We start from the raw sequence: 21564 nt of genomic DNA, 5'->3' as shown, positions 1-21564 counted from the left end.
GACTTCCCAGCTCATGACGTCTCAGCACCAACCTTGCCAGTGTGTGGGAAGGAGAGACAAGGGGCCCCACAAGGTATCCCTAAGGTCCAAGGGAGCCACAGTGTGGCCGAGTGACTTCTACAGGCAAAGGCCATTTGCGGGGTGTGCAGCCTTTCTTCCTGATCAGGGAAGATGGTATTTCCCTTATTCTGTCTCCCAGGACTCTGCTCAAGGAAGCTGCTGCCCCAGCCAGTGAAGGTGCTTCTGCTGGAAGGGGCTGTCCTGCTGTGAAGGTAGTTGGTGGGAGCCTAGACAGCATGAATGTTTGTTGATTGCACACACAAAGTGCATTTGGCTCTACTTCGAGATAGGGGGCACATTTTGTGTGCGGAGACCCCACCCCTTCTGCCCCATGATGCTTGAATTAGAGAGGCTCTGGCTCCCTCTTGGCTTACTTTCTCAGCACCGAGGGGCTAAGCATGATGCTGCGGTGGCAGTTGGAGGGGATGAGTGGTTTAGAACCTTCTTTGGTGAGGCCACCAACCCCCGAAGGGCCTCGCTGCTAGGATACTCCTTAAATGCCACTGACCTGTGACCAAACACAGTCCAGCAGATCAAATACTTCCCACACTAGTGCCTACTGGGCACTCCAGGTACAGATGTCACCAAGAGGGCAGCCAAGAAGGAGGTGGCACCTGGTGCCAAGTCCAGCACGACAGGCCAATTTCTCAAGACAAAAAGATGGATGCTCATTCACCATGATAGGATAGAACCCTCACCACGTCCTCGTTGAGAGAGCGGGGAGCCACTTCAAAATAAAAATAAAGCCAGGTTTACAAAGCATGGCACTCCTGGCATCAGTGATTGGAAGTGACAAGCGTGCCAAGGCTCTATGAAGCATGGCGCGCTTGGCATCATGGGCTAGAGGTGGTGAGCTTGCAAAAGTTCTATGAAAAATAGCTTTCAAAGGAATAGAAACCAGAGGAGAAGACAGCAGAGCACTTAAACTGGCTTAAAGCTATGATGATTTAACTAGTCTGCAGAAACGAATTCAACGTTTGCATTAGTAATCAAATGGAAATATCAATGAACCACGTTTTCACCTAATACATTAACAAAAATTAACATTTTAATGACAATTCCTAACGTTGGCAAGGATATGGTAAACCTGCTATCTTCACCCATTGCTCTTGACTGTATATATTTGTACAATCTCCCGTGGAGGGCAATTTATCATTATGTGTCAAGAATTGCAGGAGTTCACGACCCTCTCTGCAAAGAAAATAATCCAAGAAATGGAGGAAAGTTTCATCAGTGTTAATTGTGATTTTGATAGACATATCAAGTGCTCAGATTATAGCTCATGACAAATGTTTTAATATTGCGTTATGTATCGAAATGATGTGTGAGAGCAAGGTAGCAACCTGGAGGAGTGCTTGTGACAACAATACACAACACTGCGTGTATATAAGGGTGACAAGTGAGTGAAACACCCTTCGCAGGAGAGGGGAGCCTGAGTAATCCACCAAAAGGAGACCTGTGCTTGTTTCTGTGTCTGGGAGGGATAGGAGATTATTTTTTCTTTTGCAAATTTAGTTTAGTGTGATATTACAATAAAAATATGTTTTTTAGAGACTTGGGAGTTGCCAAGTGGAGATAAAAAAGACAACTGGGAGCCCTTCCCAGGTGGGCAGGAAGGAGCCTTCCGGGAAGGGCCGGGTGGCCTGACTTCCTGGGGACCGGGTTCTGCTTTGTTTGGACAGGTCAGTGTGCAGGGTGGCACAAAAGCAAGGGCTGGCCATTGCTGCACTGCGTTTTCTTGGGATCTTAGAGAAGTCTGGGGAAGTGACAGGCTGATCTTAATTGGAGAAAGTTTGGGGACCTCACATACTGTTTGAGAAGCCTCTGGCTCTGAAATGAGCAACCTCTGAACATATCTGGCCTTGGCCCCTGAGGACGCCAGGGAGAACCTGAGAAAGCGACGACATCAACTCTGAAGAGGCTCCAAGGAACTGGTGAGGAAGGAGGCAAAGGAGAAGGCATGGGCGCGGGCTTTGAGGCTGCCGTGGGCAATGACAGCCACCGTGCCTGGGCTTGGGGGACCTGGAGAAGGCATCCTAGTCCTCCAGGAGGAAGGACGTGGAGCGTGGCTTTGAGATGTGTTCATGACTGTGGCTTCAGAGAGCAGGCTTGAGTTGAAGGAGTCACGAGGCTAGGTGTATAGGGCACACACGTAGCCCAGAGCCTGGCATCAGAACTTCCTGTAGTAAGAGTTAGCTGAATAAATGGATGGATGAATGAGTGAATGCGCGAGGCTTTATGCAAACGAAGCATTAGCTTGCAGTAACATGGTCTCAACTGGATCTGACATTGTCAGAACTCACCACGTGTGACTATAACTCCCTCTGAGAAACGTCAAAACATTTTCTGAAATGATTTATCAATCAATCAGAAAGCATGGATGGAGACACTGTGAGCTCCTTAGAGCCAAGTCTTGTAGGATACAAAAGAATCTGGATGTAAATCAGGTGAAGGCAAATATCTTTTAGAGTTAGGTGCAGACAAGAAGATATGCAAAATGAAGGGGAAACCATTTCATCTACTCGTGTGTGTTCCACGCTCTTGTTTGCACTGGGAGTGAATTTGACTCACCAGTTTATTTGCATATGGACAAAGAGGAACCTAAAACACTTTCATTATCTTAAAAGAGCAATTAGCCAGCTGAAAAGAATGTTCCTCCTGACGGCAGTTCATCTTGGTCAGCCTCTGCGCTCCCCGGGCCGCCGCTGTGCTGAGTCATTCCGCCACGCAGCCCTCAGGCCCAGCCAGCTGCCATCTGCGCGCCAGAGGCGGCAGGGCCCGGCGCCCGCCCCACTTCAGCGGCTCGCTGGCGGGGCTGTTTTCGCTGCTGTCGGGTTGTTTTGCACTTAGATAAAAAGCATAATACTCGTGTAAAATTATGTGTGGAGGTAAAAATCCATTTTTAAGATCATGCCAGATGTTAAAATATGGATAAAATTGGCATAGTCTTGGAATCCAAAGACGAAAAATCCTCCTTTTCATCTGGTTTTACCTTCTGCTTCTTAACAGCTGTTTATTCTGTTTTATAAAGATCTCCAAGTAGACGCTTAGGGGAGAAAGAGGAAGCAGCAGAGTAAGACGTGCTCTCTGATGCCGGTTCTGTCAACAACCCCCCCACGTGCACACACACAACCATGCACAAACACACACACCACATGCACAGACACCTCATGCACATCCACACACACCACATGCACACACACCACATGCACACACACATAAATCTGAATGGCTTGTTAACCATTGGGAACAATGATCTCTAGAGCTGTGAATATAGAAGAAACTCATTTTCTAAATTCTGCGTTCCTCTAATATGTGATGATTTTACATTGAGTTCATATTATTTTTGCCATTAAGACCAATAAAGATGAAATGTAAAGATGACTGGGCACTAAGACACTCCTCACATAGGAAGGTTTCCCTGTGACGAGCTATCCTCCTGGTTAAGTCACATCCACTCTCTCATAATTATAACAATTTATTCTCGTTTCCTCCTTGTTTTTGTCTTTCCCGGAAATGAAGAAACTGGTCAGCATCTTCTCTAGATCAGAGAGACTGTGCATGTGTTTTCACTTTGTGTCGTGAAAACTTCAAATGTGTACAAAGTCAGCAGAAGACTCTAATGAACCCCATGCACCTGCCACCAGCGTCCCCCATTGTCCACGTTCCGCCATTCCGGTTTATCTTCACCTCACCTACCTTCCACCCCGACCTCAATCAAATTAACTTATAAATAGTTCTTTTAGGTTTTGAGGCAAAATTTATATACAGTGAAATGCACAAATCTTAACATTAAAATTTTGGAAAATAGATGTGTCTGTGTAACCCGCACCCTATTAAGATACAAAACATTCCCATCACCCAAAAAAGTGCCCTTGTGCCCTGGCACAGTCTCCACCTCACTTCCCCTGAGCCAACGATTGTTCTGACTTTTCACCACAGTCAAGGAGATGCCTGTCCCAGAACTTCTGTTCATTGTGTTTCAATAGAGTAAAACTATTTCCGTTATAAGAGCTATACATGTTAGAGAAAATGTTGAGGGGGAAAAAAACCTAGAAAAACAGAAAGAAAATGGACAATTAATAGTCCCACCACACAAAGGGAAAAATAGTTAAAATTTTGTTTCCTTCTAGGTATAAATTTTGCTTGTTTTATGTATCTATGATTGTTTATAAAATTCCATAGCAGACTTTTATCTTCACATTATTCCCATAATAATGTCGTATGAAAGTATATCTGCTGTAATATTCTCAAAGGAAAAAACTGTCAAACTAGAATTTAATATCTAAAAATATCTTTCAAAAAATGCAGATGAAATGAAGACTTTTGCAGACATACAAAAGGTGAAAGAATTCTTCAGCAGCAAATTCACACTATAAGAAACGGTAAAGGAAGTCCTTCAGGGAGAAAGAAAATGACATCACAGGGAAATATGGATCTGCACAAAGGAATAAAGAGCACCAGCAATGGTAAGCAGGTGAGTAAATACATAGGAACTTTATCTTATTATTCGATGTCTTTAAGAGATCACTGAGGCCATCCAGGTCCGGCTGAGAGGGGGTGGCCTCATGCCTCCCAGGTCCTATCCTCTGACAACTGAAACATCCCCGGACATAACATAACACAGCCAACACAAGAAGACTCTGGAAGGGGTAAAGAATCAACACAGCAGTGGGTTCCCTGTTTGGTTTTTTAAAATTTGTGTTTGTTCGTTTTGTCTCCTAGCATCTTGTGTGGGGTACCTGTAACTCAAAACTGTCAACAGCGTAGACCAAAAAGGCTCCAAGAAAAGCCTGCTTCCCCCAACCAAGGAGTCAGGTAAGGGCGACAATAACAGAAACTCTTGGTTGATTATATTTGCCCTACGCCAGCCAACCACCAGGGGAACCCCTGTGGCCTTCCAACCTCCTCCTCGGCTCCTGCGCAAAGTACTCCATTCCACCAGGCGGAGGGGGAGCTTATGTTCGCTCCCTGGGTGGCAGAAGCAGGCACTGCTCCAAGTCCCCCCCTGGGGTCTCACTTGCAGGGTTCGGTAGCCCATGAGCCTCCACCCCTCACCTGGCATCAAGACTGACTCAGGCAGTGTGGTTGGCTAGTTAGCACTCTGCTTTCCTATCCCCCACGTCGGCAGCGCCCAGAGAGAAGCTGAGCTTCCATCCCTGCCTGGCAGCAACGAGGCAGAATAAGGTTGTGTGAGGAACACGAGGTCAACAGGGCCTAAGGGGGCTGAGCTTACATCCCACTCAGTGGCAACAAGAGGATGTGAGCTGATGCCCTATTTTCATTAGGAAGGTACCATCTGGGCCGAGGGGGAATTGAACATCCATCCCTTCTGGAACCTATGCACTATTCCTAAACACAGTGGCTGCCTGCTAAAAAAGAAGGTTAGCTAGGATCCAGAGTCACACAGCATAGCTGCGAAAATGTCCAGGATGTAATAAAAAATCACTTATCATATGAAGAACCAGGACAATCACAACTTGAATGAGAAAAGGCAGTCAACAAATGCCAACACCAAGACAACTCAGATGTCGGCATATTCTGGAGAGTATGTTAAAGTAGCAATCATAAAATGCATTTCATGAGCAATTTAAAACATTCTTGAAACAAAAGAAAAAATAGAAAATCTAAGCAAAGGAATATAAGATATTAAAAAAATGTTTGAAATTATAAAACTGAAAAATACAGTAACTGAAATGAAAACTCAAAGGATGGGCTCAAGAGTAGTTTGGAGACAACAAAGAATAAATCAGTGAAGTTTAAGACAGATAATTAGAAAGTACCTGATTTAATAATAGAACGAAACTAGACTGGGAAAAAAAGAATAGAATCTGAGAGATCTGTGGGATGATAACAAAAGATCTAACATTGGTATCATGAGAGTCCCAGAGGAGAGGAGAGACAGTATGGAGCTGAAAAAATATTCAAATAAATAAAGGTTAAAAATTTCCCAAATTTGGCAAAAGGCATAAACCTACAGATTTAAAACATAGAACAGGGGCCAGCCCAGTAGCGTAACGGTTAAGTTCACTCACTCCACTTCAGTGGCCCAGGGTTCGCAGGTTCAGATCCCAGGCATGGACCTAGCACTGTTCGTCAAGCCACGCTGCAGCGGCATCCCACATAAAGCAGAAGAAGACTGGCACAGATGTTAGCTCAGCAACAGTCTTCCTCACAAAACAAAAAAAGAAGAAGAACAGATTCCAAACAGGATAAACCCAAATAAACCCACACTAAAACAAATTACAGTCAATTTCTTAAAATTAAAGACAAAGAAAAAAAGTGTTCAAAGACTTACTTATCAAACCATTCAAATGATAGTCATTTCTCATCTGAGAACACGGAAGCCAGAAAGAAGCGGCGCTGCATTTTACAAGCACTGATAGAAAATAGACGTCAACTCTGAATTCAATATCTAGCAAAACTATTCTTGCCATTTCTGAGTCTGGTTCTGATGCTTACTCAGTCTCTTCACAGTGCGATTTTTTTGGCCTTTTAGTATGCATTGTAATTTTTCCTTGATAGCCAGACATGATGTACTGGATAAAAGCAGTTGAGGTAAACAGGCCTTTAGCAAAGTGATGGTAAGGTATAGGGGGAGGGGAAGCATTCTACAGTCCTCTTGTTAGGTCTCAGTGTTTTAGTGAGCCTGTGCCTCTGAACCATGAGCTTCACAAGCCTTTCTCAGTCTCTCTCCTCTCTTAGGTGGGACGGGACGGCTAGAGTGGACTGGAGTTAGGTTAGTGCCCTTCTCCCAGGTTGGTTAGGCTCTGATAAAATTCTAATAATTTAGGCTCTGGTAAAATAGTTTCTCTTGAGGGTGACCTTGTTAAGAAGAACAGAATGCTCTGGCTTATTTCAAAATGCTCCTTTCCCCCTCCCCCTGCCAGAAGAACAAGGGGATTTTTCTCTGATATTCACTGTGAGAATGTGGCTGAGCTTCTGGAGATAACACTCACAAAAGACAAGGGCCACCCATGACTGGGTCTCCCGGAGTTTTTGAATTCCAGATTGTGCCTCCAGCAATTCATCAATTACAACTCCGGTTTTCCTACTCCGGCACTGTTTCCCACAGAGGTTTCTGCTACTGTGGCAGTTTCTGCTCCCACAAGATGTGATTTGCTATATTTGCCTGTCTGCCTGTCAAACTTAGGGAGGAGTGGTTTGCCCTGTGACTTTGTTTCTCTGACAGATCTGAAGAGAGTGGTTGATTTTTCAGTTTCTTCCTCTTTTTGCTTGTTGTTAGGACAGAGTGATGACTTCCAAATTCCTTGTATGATGAACTGGAAATGGAAAGTCAAATTATCCATTAGGAATGGAGGTAAAATAAAGACATTCTCAGATGAAGGGAAACTAAGAGACTACGTCACCAGAAGACCTACTCTTAAGGAATGACTACAGGAAGTGCTCTAAGCAGAAAGGAAGTGATAACAGAAGATTTCAAGACCTCAGGAAGTAAAGAAAAAGAAAAGTTGGCACGACTGTAAAACATAATCAATGGTGTAAACAAAAATAATAATGTGGCAGAGTAATGTTTATAACATACGTTTAAGTAAAGTGAATGACGAGAACAACATCAAGGCCAGGAGGGGAGAAAGGAGAGGGTACTGTTGTAAGCTTCTTACACTATATGTGAAGTGGTATAATATCACTTGAAAGTAGGCTACAATAAGTTAAAGATGTATTCTATAAACCCTATGAAATACTAAAATAACACAACAGACTTACAGCAAATAAGACAAAAAAAGGGACAAAATTTAGTCATAGAAATACCTGGTTAATTCAAAAGAAGGCAGAGAAGAGGAAAAGTAGAGCAAAGAACAGATAGGATAAATTTTAAAAAAAAAAACAGATAGGATAAATTAAAAAGAAAAAAAAAAGCAAGATGACAGGATTAAACCTAACCATGTCAGTAATTAAACGTAAATGGTCTAAACACCTCCAATAAAAGGCAGAGTTTGTTAAATTGAATTTTTTAAAAAGGCAGTTCTAACTATATACTCCTTACAAGAAAAGTACTTTAAATATAAGGAAATAAATAGGTCAAAAGAAAAAGGATGGGAAATGATACACAATGTGGATATACAATCTGGAGTGGCCATATTAATATAAAAGTAGATTTCAAGCAAAGAATATCATCAAGGGTAAATAAGGAAATTTCAAAAGAAAAGGGCTCAATTTACCAAAAGAACATAAGAATCCTAAATGTTTCTGCACTTAATAATAGAGATTTAAAATACATGGAGCAGAAATTGATAAAATCATAAAGACAAATAGACAAATAGACATTTATAATTAGAGATTTCAATTCCTCTCTCTCAATAATTGATACAACAAGTAATCAGAAGGTCAGCTAGGATGAAGACTTGAACAATACTATTGATAAAACTGACCTACTTGGCATTTATAGAACACTTCACCCAGAAACAGTAGAATATACATTTTTTACAAGGGCACTGGGAACATTTTCCAAGATGGTATATATTCTGAACCATGAAACAATGCTTAATAAATTTAAAACGATTTTAAATTTAAAATGATTCAAGTTATACAAAGTATGTTTTCTGAACAAATTGCAATTAAAATAGAAATTATTAACAGAAAGCCATCCGGAAAATTCCCAAATATTTGGAATGTAAAGAATTCAATTCTTGATAACCCACGGGTCAAATAAGAAATCAAAAGGTACAAAAAAGTAATTTTCAACATAAGGAAAACGAGAAGACACTATATCAACATTTGTGAGATGCCACTACAGCAATACTAAGGGGGAAGTTTATAACACTAAACATCTATTTGAGAAAAAAAAGAAAGATCTTGAGCCAATGACCTCAAGATACACTTGAAAAAATTAGATGAAAAGAGCAAATTAAACCCAAGTAAGCATTAAAAGGAAAATAACAAAGATCAAAGTGAAAAGTCAATGAAACAGAAAGCAGAAAAACAATAAGGAAGAATCAATAAAACCAAAAGCTATTTCTTTAAGTAGATCAATAAAATTTCAAAACCTCTAGTCAGACTGATGAGAAAAAGAATGATTCAAGACATAAATTAATCAATATCAAGAATGATAGAGAGGACATCACTTAGATCTTACAGATAGTAAAATGATAATGAGGAAATATTACAGACAATTTTATGCCTATAAATCAGAAAACTTAGATGAAATGGACAAATTCCTTTAAAGACACAAACTACCAGAGCTCACTCAAAAAGAGAGAAATAACCTAAATAGACCTTTCTCTGGGGAATAAATTGAATTTGTAGTTAAAATGTACCCATAAAGAAAACTCCAGTCTGAGATGGCTTCACTAGGGAACTCCACCAAATATTAGGGGAGGAGGAGTAACAATCCTCACAAACTCTTTGAGAGAACTGAAGAGAAGAGAAAGCATCCAGCTCATTTTACGAGCCCAGGAATTGCCCTGACTTCAAAGCCAGACATAGAAAACTACGGATCAGTTACCTTTATGAGCAAAAATGCAGCATTTCTAAAGAAAACTGAGAAAATTCAATCCAACAATATATAAAAAGGATAAAATATCATGACCAAATGAGATTTATCCCAGAACCCAAGATTGGTTTGATATGTAAAACCCAATCAATGCAAGTCACTATATTATCTACAAAAAAAATCCGATCAACTCAATAGATACAGAAAAACATTTGACAAAATCCAACACTCATTCTTGATTTAAAAATCTTAGAAAACTAGGAATAGAAGAGCACTTCTCATTCTATTTGAGGAAAGCTATGAAAAACCGACAGCTAATATCATATTTCATGGTGAAACAATTTTCTCAAGACAAGACAGGAATGTCTACTCTCGCTACTCCTATTCAACAGAGTACTAGAAGTGTTAGCCAGCACAATAGGGCAAGAAAAAGAAATAAATGGCATAAGCTAGAAGGATTCACAGTTGGCACAATCACGTGTATACAAATTGTCATGAATCTACAAATAAGATACTAAAAAGTGAATTCAGCAAGGTTGCAGGACTCAGGAAAATATAAAATATCATTGTATTTCTGTGTAACGTGTACCTGAAATACACATTCACACACACACATTTGGACAACCGGTTTTTGACAAAGAGGCAAAAACAATTCAATGGAAAAAAAAAAAAGACAGTCTTTTCAACAAATGACACTGGAACAATTGGATGTCCATGTGCAAAAAAAAATGAAGTTGAGCCCACAACTTGCAACGTATAAAAAAATTCAAGATGGGTTATAGATATCAATGTAAAATCTAAAACTATAAACCTTTAGAGGAAAACATAGGAGAAAATCTTTGTGATGCTGGATTAGGCAGAGAGTTTTTAGACATGACACCAAACACACAATCCGTAAAAAATAAATTGATAAATTGGACTTTATCAAAATTAAAAATTTCTGCTCTTAAAAGACACTATTAAGAGAATGAAAAGACAAATCATGGATTGGGAGAAAATTTTTGCAAACCATATATCTGATAATGCGCTTACATCTAGACAATATAAAGAACTCTCAAAACCCAATAATAAGAAAATAGACAGCCCAATTAAAAATAGAAAGACAAAAGATTAGAGCAGACATTCTCCCAAGGAAGTTATATGAATGGGAGTAAGCACATGAAAACATGCTCAACATCATTAGTCATTAAGGAAATGCAAATTAAAACCACAATGTGATACTAATACATGTATTTTCAAATGGCTAAAATTAAAAAGACTGACCCCACCAAGCACTGGTGAGGATGTGGAGGAAATGGTGGGAATGTAAAATGATACAATCACTTTAGAAAACCAGTTCAAATTTCTCAAAAAGGTAAATATGCACCTACCACATGTCTCAGCCACTCCATACCAAGAGAAAGGAAGCAGATGTCCATGCAAAGACTTGTACACGAATGTTCATAGCAACTTTATTTGTAATAGTCACAAAAGGGCAACAACCCAAACGGTGGTACATCCATACAATGGGCTACTCAGCCAAAAAAAAAAAAAGGAAGAAATGATTTATTGATAAACCCAATGTGGATAAATCTCAAAAATAATTATGTCGAATGAAAGAAGTCAAACCAAAAAACCCCTATGTACTGTATAATATATATATAAACTATAGAAAATGAAAATCTTTGGTGACATGAAACAAACACGTGGGGATGGAGGGGGAAAGGGAAGGGAGGCCTGGGAGAGAGATTAGAAAGGTGCATGAGGTAAGTTTTTTGGGGGGTGATGGATATGTTAACTGTATTGATTGTCATAATGGCTTCATGGATATATACATATGTGAAAATTTATACAGTTTAAATATGGGCAGTTTTTTGTATGTCAATTATACTGCAATAAACCCACTCCAAAAACAAATAAAGCAATGGCAGATATCAAGACTTTACCATCATAGGGCCATTCTCTATCTGGCCTGCAAACAGGTGCACACAAAATATATACATTTAACTGGAGTCTGCCTGACAACGTGTCTGCAAGATTATGCAAGTCACTGTGAGAAAGAGAGAAAAATTATGTTAGAAACCACCAGAACACAGTTGTTTCCACACACTTTTTTTGTTTTTCAGATCTGGGTTGTCTATAGCATGTGGCTGCCAGTTAACCCAACTTGGGGCTTTTCCCTTTGGTTTAGAGAATCTGAAATTGAGCTCTGCTCGAGTGAAGTCCGTGCAGTGGTTCATGGGCGCGGAAAGTACCTAGGTCTGACCACAAACTAGAGTTCCTTACGACTACATCAATGTCAAAGCTAATTACTGTTCCCTAAGTTGTTTGTTTGTTTAAAAAAAAATCCCATGGTCTTCATTTTGATCACTTAAAAATAATCTATAAGACATGCTTCTTTTCTGTTATAATTTCCTAACATTTAAGATTTGTCTGTTTTCCCTCTGTGGGAGATCTTGTTCTCACGAGAGAATGATTCCAACGTTCTGCTCAGTCTCTCCTTCCTTTTTCTGCTTCCCTGAGCAGAACTTCCAACCCAGCTGGTGTGAAAGGGCCCAGATTTAAGGGCTGTTCTTGGCACCAAATGTGCCAGATCTTGTCACTAAGGTGGCCTCACCTGGACATAGCCATCTAAAGCAGCAGTCTCCTTCTTGCCAGAAAATCTTGTGCCTCTGCAAAGCCTTTTCTAGAATTAACCACACCACCGTGAGGTGGGGAGGAGGGACAGAGCTCCCACGGGCCCAAGCTTCTGGAACCCATCGGCTTTGTACCACACCCCTGTTTTATAATATCCGTGGGGAACCAGTGACTTTGCATCTGTAGAAGGGGACGAGAGCACTGGCTGCATTCTGTCCCTGTGCTGAAAAGGATGCTATGTCAGAGAACCACTCCAGCAAACTTCCAAGGTCAGTATCACCCCATGTTACAGATGAAGCTCAGAGGGCCTCAGCAGCTCACATGCTCCAGGTCTCAGTAGGAGGGGGCAGGGCAAGGATTTGAATCCAGGCCAATCTGGCCAAAGGACCCACATGCTTTCCTCAACTCAACACGCTGCTTCACCACAACTGCTGGGTCAACACCACTCCCCATGTCTGCCAGGTCGCGACCACTCCTGGTGACTGCCAGGCCACCACCACTTACCATGACCACTGGATTACCACCACTTCCCGTGACTGCCAGGTCACCAGCATTCACTACAACTACCAGGTCACCCCCACTTAGCCTGACCTCTGGGTCACCATTCTCTCATGGTCAAGTCACCATTCCTCACTACTATGGGTCACTATGCTTTATAATCACCTTTATGGCCACTAGTAGATTCTGCTCATCAGTATTTTCTACGTAATTAATACTTTAGATGTTCAATTGCAAGATATACACAATTTCCACTGATATTTTCTGGAGGAGCTGACAAACCCAGACTCAAGAGAATGCCTCTGGAACCTTCTGAGATGTTACCTAACTATACAGAAGCCTGGGCCTCCTGGATGTCAGGAATGCTGTTTTTATCCACCAGGTTTCCCTATAGATAAACCCATCTGTCCACGAAGTCACCAAGTTAGGCAAGGACGCTTCACACTGAACCTGTAGGCCAGGGCAAGGAGTTTGGACTTTAGGTTAAGGTAGGGTTTTGCCCAGGGACTGGGATATGATGAGATCCTTCAAGAAAGGAAGCTTAGAGAGCAGCCCAGAGTCCATTGCAGTGGCCCAGGTGAGAGAGGGGGATGACCTGGACTTGAGTGGTGCTGGTAAGAGTGAAAGAAATGGATACATCCAGACATCGTTTTAGAGGTAGAGTTAAGCTAGACTTGATGAAGAACTGGACGTGGGGAGTGAGGATAAAGAGAACCACGGCTGACCTGTAAGATTTTGTCTTGAGAAATTTGAAAAGCCAAAACAAGAAAGAGTGAGGTAAAATCAGACTTGGGAAAATCTTGTGCTTTGTTTGGGACAAATTTGAGTTTGAAACGCCTGTTAAAATTGAAGTAGAGTAAACCACGGTGTCCATGAATATGGACGCCAGATGGACATAGAAATTCAGGAGTCAAGAGCACATAGATAGTACTTAAAGCCACGAGAGTGGATGAGGTCACCAAGAGAGGCAGTGTCGTAAAGAAGAAAAGAATTGTTGGGCTGGACTTCGAACAGGGCAGCGCTTAGAGCAGAGGCAACAGATGGGGCCAGAAGACTAAGAGAGAGCAGCCAGTGTGGTAGGAGGTAAGCCAAGAGTGTATGGTGTTCTGGAAGCACAAAGAATAAAGAGCATTAGGAAGGAGGAGTGGTCAATTGTGTCAAATAAGATGAAGACTAGCATGTCCACTGAATTTGGTATTAATAAATCCCGGCAGGTTGCCATAAACATGGTCCCATCTAACCTATCTAAAAGAATACTGTTCATTCTCCATCCAGTTAATAAGCACCTACTATATGCCAGATATCCTTTCAGGCACTTGGATGCAGAGATTAATAAGACATGGTCTCTGCTCTCAAGGAGTTCACAGTGGTGAGGAAGAAAGAGGCGATAACCAGTGTTTTCACTGCATTGTTATCCAACTGATCCTGCAACGACCACGTACATCAGTTATTGCCATTTGCCATTTTACCATAGAGGAAAGGGAGGCAGGGAGAGGTGAAGATATGCCTCAGCTATTCAATGACAGAACCAGGCCTTGACTATGACATAAGACTTCCAAATAGTGATTCACACAGGTGACTGGAAATGGCCAATGGCCAGGCATCTTTGCACTAGGGGGACCGTTCACCTGAAACCTGGATGGACACAGGACAAGCCTGATGATTTCTTGTCCAGGTAGGGCAGCTCCAGGCCCAGTGCCCACTACCACCCACCAGAAGACTCTTAGGCTACACCCACAGGCAAAGTGATTTTTGACAAAGGTGCCAAAATAATTCAAAGGGGAAAAGGAAGTTCTTTTCGATAAAAGTTTCTGGAGAAACTGGATATCCATATGGAAAAAAAAAAAAGAATCTTGACCCCTTCCTCCCACCACACACTAAAATTAACTTGACATGTATCATAAATCTAAGAGTGAAAACTAGAGCTATAATTCTTCTAGAAGAAAGGGTGGGAGGATTGGGGTGGGCAAAGATTTCTTAGGGCACACAAAAAAACAGTAACAATAAAATTAAAAGATAAATATGACTTCATCAAAATTAAAACTTCTGTTTATTAAAAGGCATCATTAAGAGAGAGAAAAGTCCAACTGCAGGCTAGGAGAAGCTCCTCACTACCTGTATCTGCCCAAGGACTCAAATCCAGAATATACACAGAATTCCTTCACATTAAACGCCAGCGGTTTTGAGTGCATGCCCCTAAATCAATTCCCTCTTTAAACAAATTTTCAAAAGGGGGCAGCTTTTGGGAAACCATGCAAGTGGAAGCAGGAGCTGTTCCAGCCTTGGGAAGGGCCCTTCTACCCGAGAAGAACACCCCTGACTGACGGAGAAAGGATGGTCCCTCAGCCATGTTGCTGCCAAGAAGATATAGAGTTTGGGGCCTGAGAACTTTTAAAAATTAAAGCCAGTTGATGTTTGCTTTTCTTTTCAAGCGGCAGCCAGAAGAACCAGCAGGCTCTGTGGCTCAGGACTTCAGACTTACCATGACATTTGCTAAGTTATTAGTCAGGATTCTCCAGAGACACAGAACCAGTAATACACAGAGCAAATAATCCTTTGTTTTAAGGAATTGGCTCATATGATTATGGAGGCTGGCAAGCTCAAAATCTAAAGGATGGGTCCTCAGGCTGGAGACCCAGAAAGAGATGATGCTGCTGTTCACGTCTGAAGGGAGCCCGCTGGCAGAATTCCTTCTTGCTCTGGGAAAGTCAGTCTTTTGTTCTAGTGAGGCCTTCAACTGATTGTATAAGGCCCACCCACGTTATGGAGCACAATCTGTTGTATTCAAAATCCACCAATTTAAATATAGATATTTAAATACATTTAAATGTAAATATTATCTATTATCTAAAAGCACCCTTACAGAAACATCCAGAATAGTATTTGACCAAGTATCTAGGTACTGTGGCCCAGCCAAGTTGACACAAAATTAACCGCTGCACACACCAGGCATGCTATTGAATTGAATCCACCTAGAGAAACATAGTGAGAGATTGAAGGATTTTCACAAAGTCTGGATGCAGCTATAGCAGCACAGCAGGCATTTGGCGAGCTCACAACAGTCTTCCCAGACAGCACATGTCTGATGTTGAGGCTGACCTCAGCCAATAGGGGAGATGCTTTTCACTTGGTGAGATGAGCTCCTGTTGGTGGAAGGCAGCGTGACTCAGGGGGATGGAGGGAAAGACTGACTGATTTAAGGTCATATAACCAAGACAACTGGATAGCTAGTGAGGCTCTTGGCAAAAAGGGTATAAAAGTATAGGGAAGACAGAATCAGACTTAACCTGCTGGCCATTGTGTTGACTGGAAAATGATGTATGAATGACGAAGACCGCCTGCAGAGGAGGGGCCCCGGGACAGGCACGCATTCAGAGCTATCAGTCAGAGGTTGCCCCAGACCAGATGGTACTGAAGAACAACAAAAATTAACATAAGATGGAAAACGGCAGAAGAAAACGAATGACCTGCCCTTCCTTGTGGGATTATGAGAGGTTTTAGCAGAGCTAGCAAAAATGGCAAAAGAAAAACCGCAAAGAGAGCCCAGAAAGCCGAAAGGGGAGGGACCTTCAGGGCCCAATGCCCACTCACTGATGGTGCCCATCTGTGGACCATCTCGAGGAGCCCTAACCTTCCCCACCTGCAACATATGCGTGGAATAGATATTAAAGAAAAGTGAGGTTAAGAGTTGCTTGCCCAAATTCCATTTTCTGACTTTGTACCTGCGAATTCCTGTTGGTTTTGCTGGAAATATAACTACTGTAATGGAGTTAAGAAATGCATAAACGGTACTCTCCATCTGAAAATCATTCTAATTAACTTGTGATCTTTTGCCCAGTTAAATAGTTAACATTTTTTAATGTCGGATCTTGTTTAATCTATCTCTTATTTCTTCTCGTCGTCATAGAAGAAACATGGTGTCTTCACTTTTGATACTTAATTTCTTTGAAAATTTTTGCGACACTGAATTTTGTTTCTTATTTTTTCTACCAGTTATTTGAAAAATTAAGGTTTTCATGCTGATGATCTGGAAGGGAAAAAGTATAACTCCAAGTAATTTTCTTATTGCTGCCATGAGAAAAGTAATAATCACGCCGATTTATTTTGGCAAAAAAATTTTTTTAATGGGCAAAAGACTTGACTGACCAGCAACTTCACAAAGGAGCATATCTAAATGGCCGATAAGCACGTAAAAATGTTCTCAACCCATTATTCATCAGGGAAATGTAAATTAAAACCAAGGAGATACCACAACACACCCTCTCCAATGGTTAAAGTTAAAGAGACGGGCAATACCGCATGTTGGTAAGCACGTGGGAGAAGTGGAACTCTCGCTGCTGGAGAGAATGCAAAATGGTACAATGACGTTGGAGGAGGGTTTGGCGTTTTCTAGGAAAACGAAACATTCACCTCCCAAATCACCCAGCAATTCCACTCTTGGATGTTTATCAAAGAGAAGTAAATGTAAATGTCTACAAAATGTTCATAAGCTTTATTTGTGAGAGCCAAAAATCAGACACAACCCGTATGTCTATTAAGTGTCTATCAAGACAATCCAAATTGTGATATAGCCATACGGTGGAAAACTACTCAGCAATGAAAACGAACAAATGACTGATCCATGCAAACTTGGATGAATCCCAAAAACACGACGCCAAGTGAAAGAAACTGGATACAGAAAGACTATATACTAGATGGTTCCATTTTTATGAAGTTTAAGAACAGGAAGACCCAATACTATGATAGTAGTTAGTCAGGTAGTAGTTACCGCTGGGCTGGGGGGGAGGATGTTGACTGGAAGGGACAGGAAGGAACCCCTGGGGTGATGGAAATGCTCCGGATCCTGATCTGAGTGGTCGCTGAGAGGCAGAATACATAAGTAAGATTTGTGCATTTAGTGTGTGTAATTTATGTGCCAGTTTTAGAAGATGTAGAATGAAATAAAGGTGGGGAACAGGGAGCTATGCTTTTTCCATTTTCTACCATGTGCCAGAAGGGAGCTCTTCTGGGGGCGGGGTGGGGGCTGAGGCTCCGGCAGCTTGGAGAACTGGTCCAGGCCCAGATCTGGCTTAGGACCAATGTCCGGCTGGTCTTCTCTTCAGCCACTGGGAGCAGGGCCTCTCTCCATTTGACACAGCAGCCCAGCCCCAGCTTGGCGGCCTGCAAGTGATGACAGTTTCTCTGTAGAAAGTGCCGGAAGATGGCCCCTCCCTTCACAGTGTGGTCACCTCCTTAGCCAGCATCTGCAGGTCTCAGAAGACATTGATAGCACCTAACCACAGCCCAGGGGACTCTCCATGCCTGGCTATCATGAGATATCACCAGGGTGACCTCTCAGGGGAGAGGCGGCCCTGCTTTGAGACTGCACATTGAGCTAGGACCACCTGCCCCTGCTGCTCTCCCTGGGCAGAACTAGGGGACAATTCTTACTCACTAGGCTACTCTGGGCCAGGCCTCTAATCAAGAGCTTTCTCTCTCATGTGCTGGTGCCTTCACCCCTCAGTGTAAGTCAGGACTCGTACTGCAAGTGGCAGAGGCTGCAGGGTTGCGGCCGTGGGCTCCAATCTCTCCCTCTTTCCCTCCTTCCCTTTCTCTCTTCAACTCTACTTTCCCTTCGTGCTGACTTTATTCTCTGGACCACTTTCTTGCCTCATCCTTACATCCTTGATTTCAGAATAAGAGACCTTCTCTCTCCCGGGGTCCATACCAGTTACTCCAAAAGGACTGCTATTGCGCAGTGCCAGGACCAATCACTACATACAGCTCAGGCATGTGGCTTTCTGATTGGCCAGTTGGATTATGGGCTCACCCCCTTGACTGGCAGTCTCCCCTGCCTGCAGAAGGGGAAAGAACAGAGCTGGATAGAAAGTGAGTCCACGAGTGCAGAGAAGGTGCCAGCGTCCATTCCTGGTGTGCATTTCACGGACAGGCGATCAAGTGCCTTGAGCCCAGATCCCAGACAGTGGGGCTGTAAGTGGTGGAATCGAGATGAGACCTGTCATGATATGACAGGGGCCAGGGCACGTGAACTGGAGACCCCCGCGTCCCACTTTGACACACGGAGGTCAAGCCCAGGGCCCCTGGGTTTGTGGTATCCCTGCTCCGTTGGGATGGAAGCCGTGGAGAAGACACAGTCCCAGTCTAGACTCCTTCCCCTCTCCATCCCCCACACTGGCTGAGATCACACTAAGAGGGTTTCTTTCTGTGAAAACAGTGAAATTGATCTGGGCTCTTTTTGAAGATGGGGTAGAAGTTCTCTTTTGGGGCAGGTGCAGAAAGGGTTCCCCTGCTGGGAGGGAAATACACGTGGTGGGGAGGGGAACCCTGGCTGGGAGAGGAGGGGACACACACCACATGCAGGCTCTGCTTGTCTTTACTCTCCTGGAAGAGAAGTTAGGGGTGAGGAGGGAAGTAGGGCAAAGGAGAGGTCGTAGTTTCCCTGTTTAGGAAACCCTGAGAGGGAGCCCCCTCAGACGAGCCCCACCGCCTGGGGGCTGATGCCGGGAGACCAGCAGCCTCCTCTTGTAGGCTTGCCCTCGGCTGTCAGCTTCGGTTGCCAGCCCGGTACACAGGGGTCTTTTCCTCGGAGCCTGAGGCTGCAGCTTCTCAAGCTATCTGTACCCAAACTTCTGAGGGCATCTCCCTCCGTCATTATTCCTGGAATGATGGCTCACGGGGGTGGCATCAGTTCTGCCAGGGCTCATGGGAGGGATTTAGATAAGCCTCGTGAAAGTGATGACTCCTGAGCTGGGTTTTGAAGGATAAAGAGGAGTTTTCCAGTTGGCCGTGATGGGATTGGGGGCAGAACGTCTCAGGTGGGGGGACTGGCAATGGGAACAGCAGGTAAAGTCCTGGGAATTGCTGGCTCTTTGCTGTAGTGGGAGGTAAAGGCGAGGCCTCCAACAGAGAGGAGAGGAGAGGAAGGCAGAAGGCAGACCCCAGAGCCCTGGGTCATGCCGCCCCCAAATTCAGTGTGAGCTCACCTGTACGACCACTGCCATTTTCCACCACCTGGATCACTATTAACCTAATATTTTTCTTCAAACCAACTAAGAAATAAATTTTATTCCACCACCCCAAATGGAAAATCATCTTACTTGTCCTAAATAGAAGATAACCATAAAAATAGAAATATAATTATTAAAATAAAAAACTTTCACCCTTATGCCACCTAAACCCATCTGGTGTGTTATACACTGCATTTTGGAAAACCGCCATGGGCAACAGGGAGCCAGGAGCAGACTTTAAGCAAGGGAATTGATCAGATTTGTGTCTTAGACCAGTCTGATGTGAGGGTGGTGAACCAGTAGAGGGCCAGCCCAGAGGAGAAGGCAGTTAATCAATTGTCTATTTTTACAAGCGCTGTACAGATGTCCTTAAAAAAAAAAAAAGCAAAATTTTTAATTTATATGTCCTTAAAACTAAATTCTTCCTAAAACTAAATTGGGCGTCCCTTTCTAGAAGCTCACTATTCCTAGCAATTGGGAATTGTGCAAATGGCCATTTGGTACAAAGCACCATTTTATTAGGAATGGCCAGCCCAGTTCCCACCTGGTCCTCAGGCTCCTCATCTTTGAGGGGTGAGGTTAGAATCCGGGCTCTCCAAGATTCTGGGTGTGGGTGTGAGCAAAAATCTCTCTGCTCTTTTCAGGGCTGAACTCACGAATAGAGAGGGAACTGGAGACGGCTGTGACTGTGGTTTGTGAAGCCATTCACTCAGGGGGACAGAGAGCTTATCTGAAGGTGGGGAGTTCTCTATCTTTCCCCCATTCAAGGCACTGAAGCCAGGTTCTCCCACAGCACTTGGGCCATGGCTGGTCCTGGGTGTCCAACGTTCATTGTTCTCAGCAATAACAGAGAAGCAATGGTCTCTGTGTGCAGGTCTGAACACTGGGGCATCTCATGGAAATTTCATTGCTGTGATGGCGAATTTTATGTGTCAACTTGGCTAGCCATGGTAGCCTGTTATTTGGTCAAAACCAGTCTGGATGTTGCTTTGAAGGTATTTTAAAGATGTGATTAATATTTAAATCAGCAGATTTTGAGTGAAGCAGAGCTGATTACCCTCCATAGTGTGGGTGGGCCTCATCAAATCAGTTGAGGGCCTTAAGAGAGAAGAGTGAGGTCCTCCTAGAGGAAGAAGGAATTCTGCCTCCAGATGGCAACATAGAAATTCTGCCTGAGTTTTTAGCCTTTGGACTCAAGACCCCAACAGGGACTCCTGCCAGAATTTCCAGTCTGCCCTGCAGATTTCAGACTATCTATCTATCTATTTATCTACATGGGTGTATATATACCTGCGTCCTATTGGTTCTGTTTCTCTGGACAACCCTGATTAATACGCTTGTCGTAACCTGGAGCGATCCACAGCACCACGTGTTTTCTTTGTTGTTTTTAATCTATTGCTGCCACCCCAAAATGTAGTGGCTTAAAATAGCAGTCATTTTATCATCTTTCATGATTCTTTGGGTTGACTGTGCTCAGCTAGGCAGATTTTCTGTTCCATACGACACTGGCAGGGAACACTCATCTGGGTCTCAACTGGGCTGGAGTCTCCAAGAAGACTCCTCCCTCATGAGGCTGGCAGTCATTGCTGCCTGCTGGCTGGGACCAGCTGGGGCTGTCACCAGAGGGCCTGGTTCTCTTCCATGTGCCTCTCCATGTCACCTGAGCTTCTTGTAGCATGGAGGGTGGGGTGCAAGAGGAAGGAAGCAGAGGCCAGTCCACTTAAGGCCTGGACTCAGAAGACCCAGAACACACTTCTGCCAGATTTTCTTGGTCAGGACAGTCATGGGATGAGCCCGGACTCCGGCAGGGGAGGGGAATCGATGCTCCGTGTCACTGGGGGAGGGGCACGCGTGTGGAGGGCCAGAATCGCTGGTGGATGCGTTTGGAAATTATCGACCACACCAAGTATATGCCCCCTATTTTGCCCT

The 21564-nt window shown here is 43.2% G+C and overlaps 1 long non-coding RNA gene across 1 annotated transcript in view; it reads left to right on the top strand.

Moving 5' to 3' along the window:
• Window positions 1-4377: 4377 nt before the first annotated feature.
• Window positions 4378-21564, top strand: part of LOC124240290 (uncharacterized) — a 31445-nt gene continuing 14258 nt past the window's right edge. The window contains exons 1-2 of the long non-coding RNA XR_006888831.1: window positions 4378-4537; window positions 4786-4878. This is a non-coding gene — a long non-coding RNA (uncharacterized LOC124240290). The remainder of the gene's footprint in view (window positions 4538-4785; window positions 4879-21564) is intronic.

This window comes from Equus quagga, chromosome 5 (genome assembly GCF_021613505.1).
Source record: "Equus quagga isolate Etosha38 chromosome 5, UCLA_HA_Equagga_1.0, whole genome shotgun sequence".
Lineage (NCBI taxonomy): Eukaryota > Metazoa > Chordata > Mammalia > Perissodactyla > Equidae > Equus > Equus quagga.
This window is presented reverse-complemented; position numbering and strand designations above follow the sequence as displayed.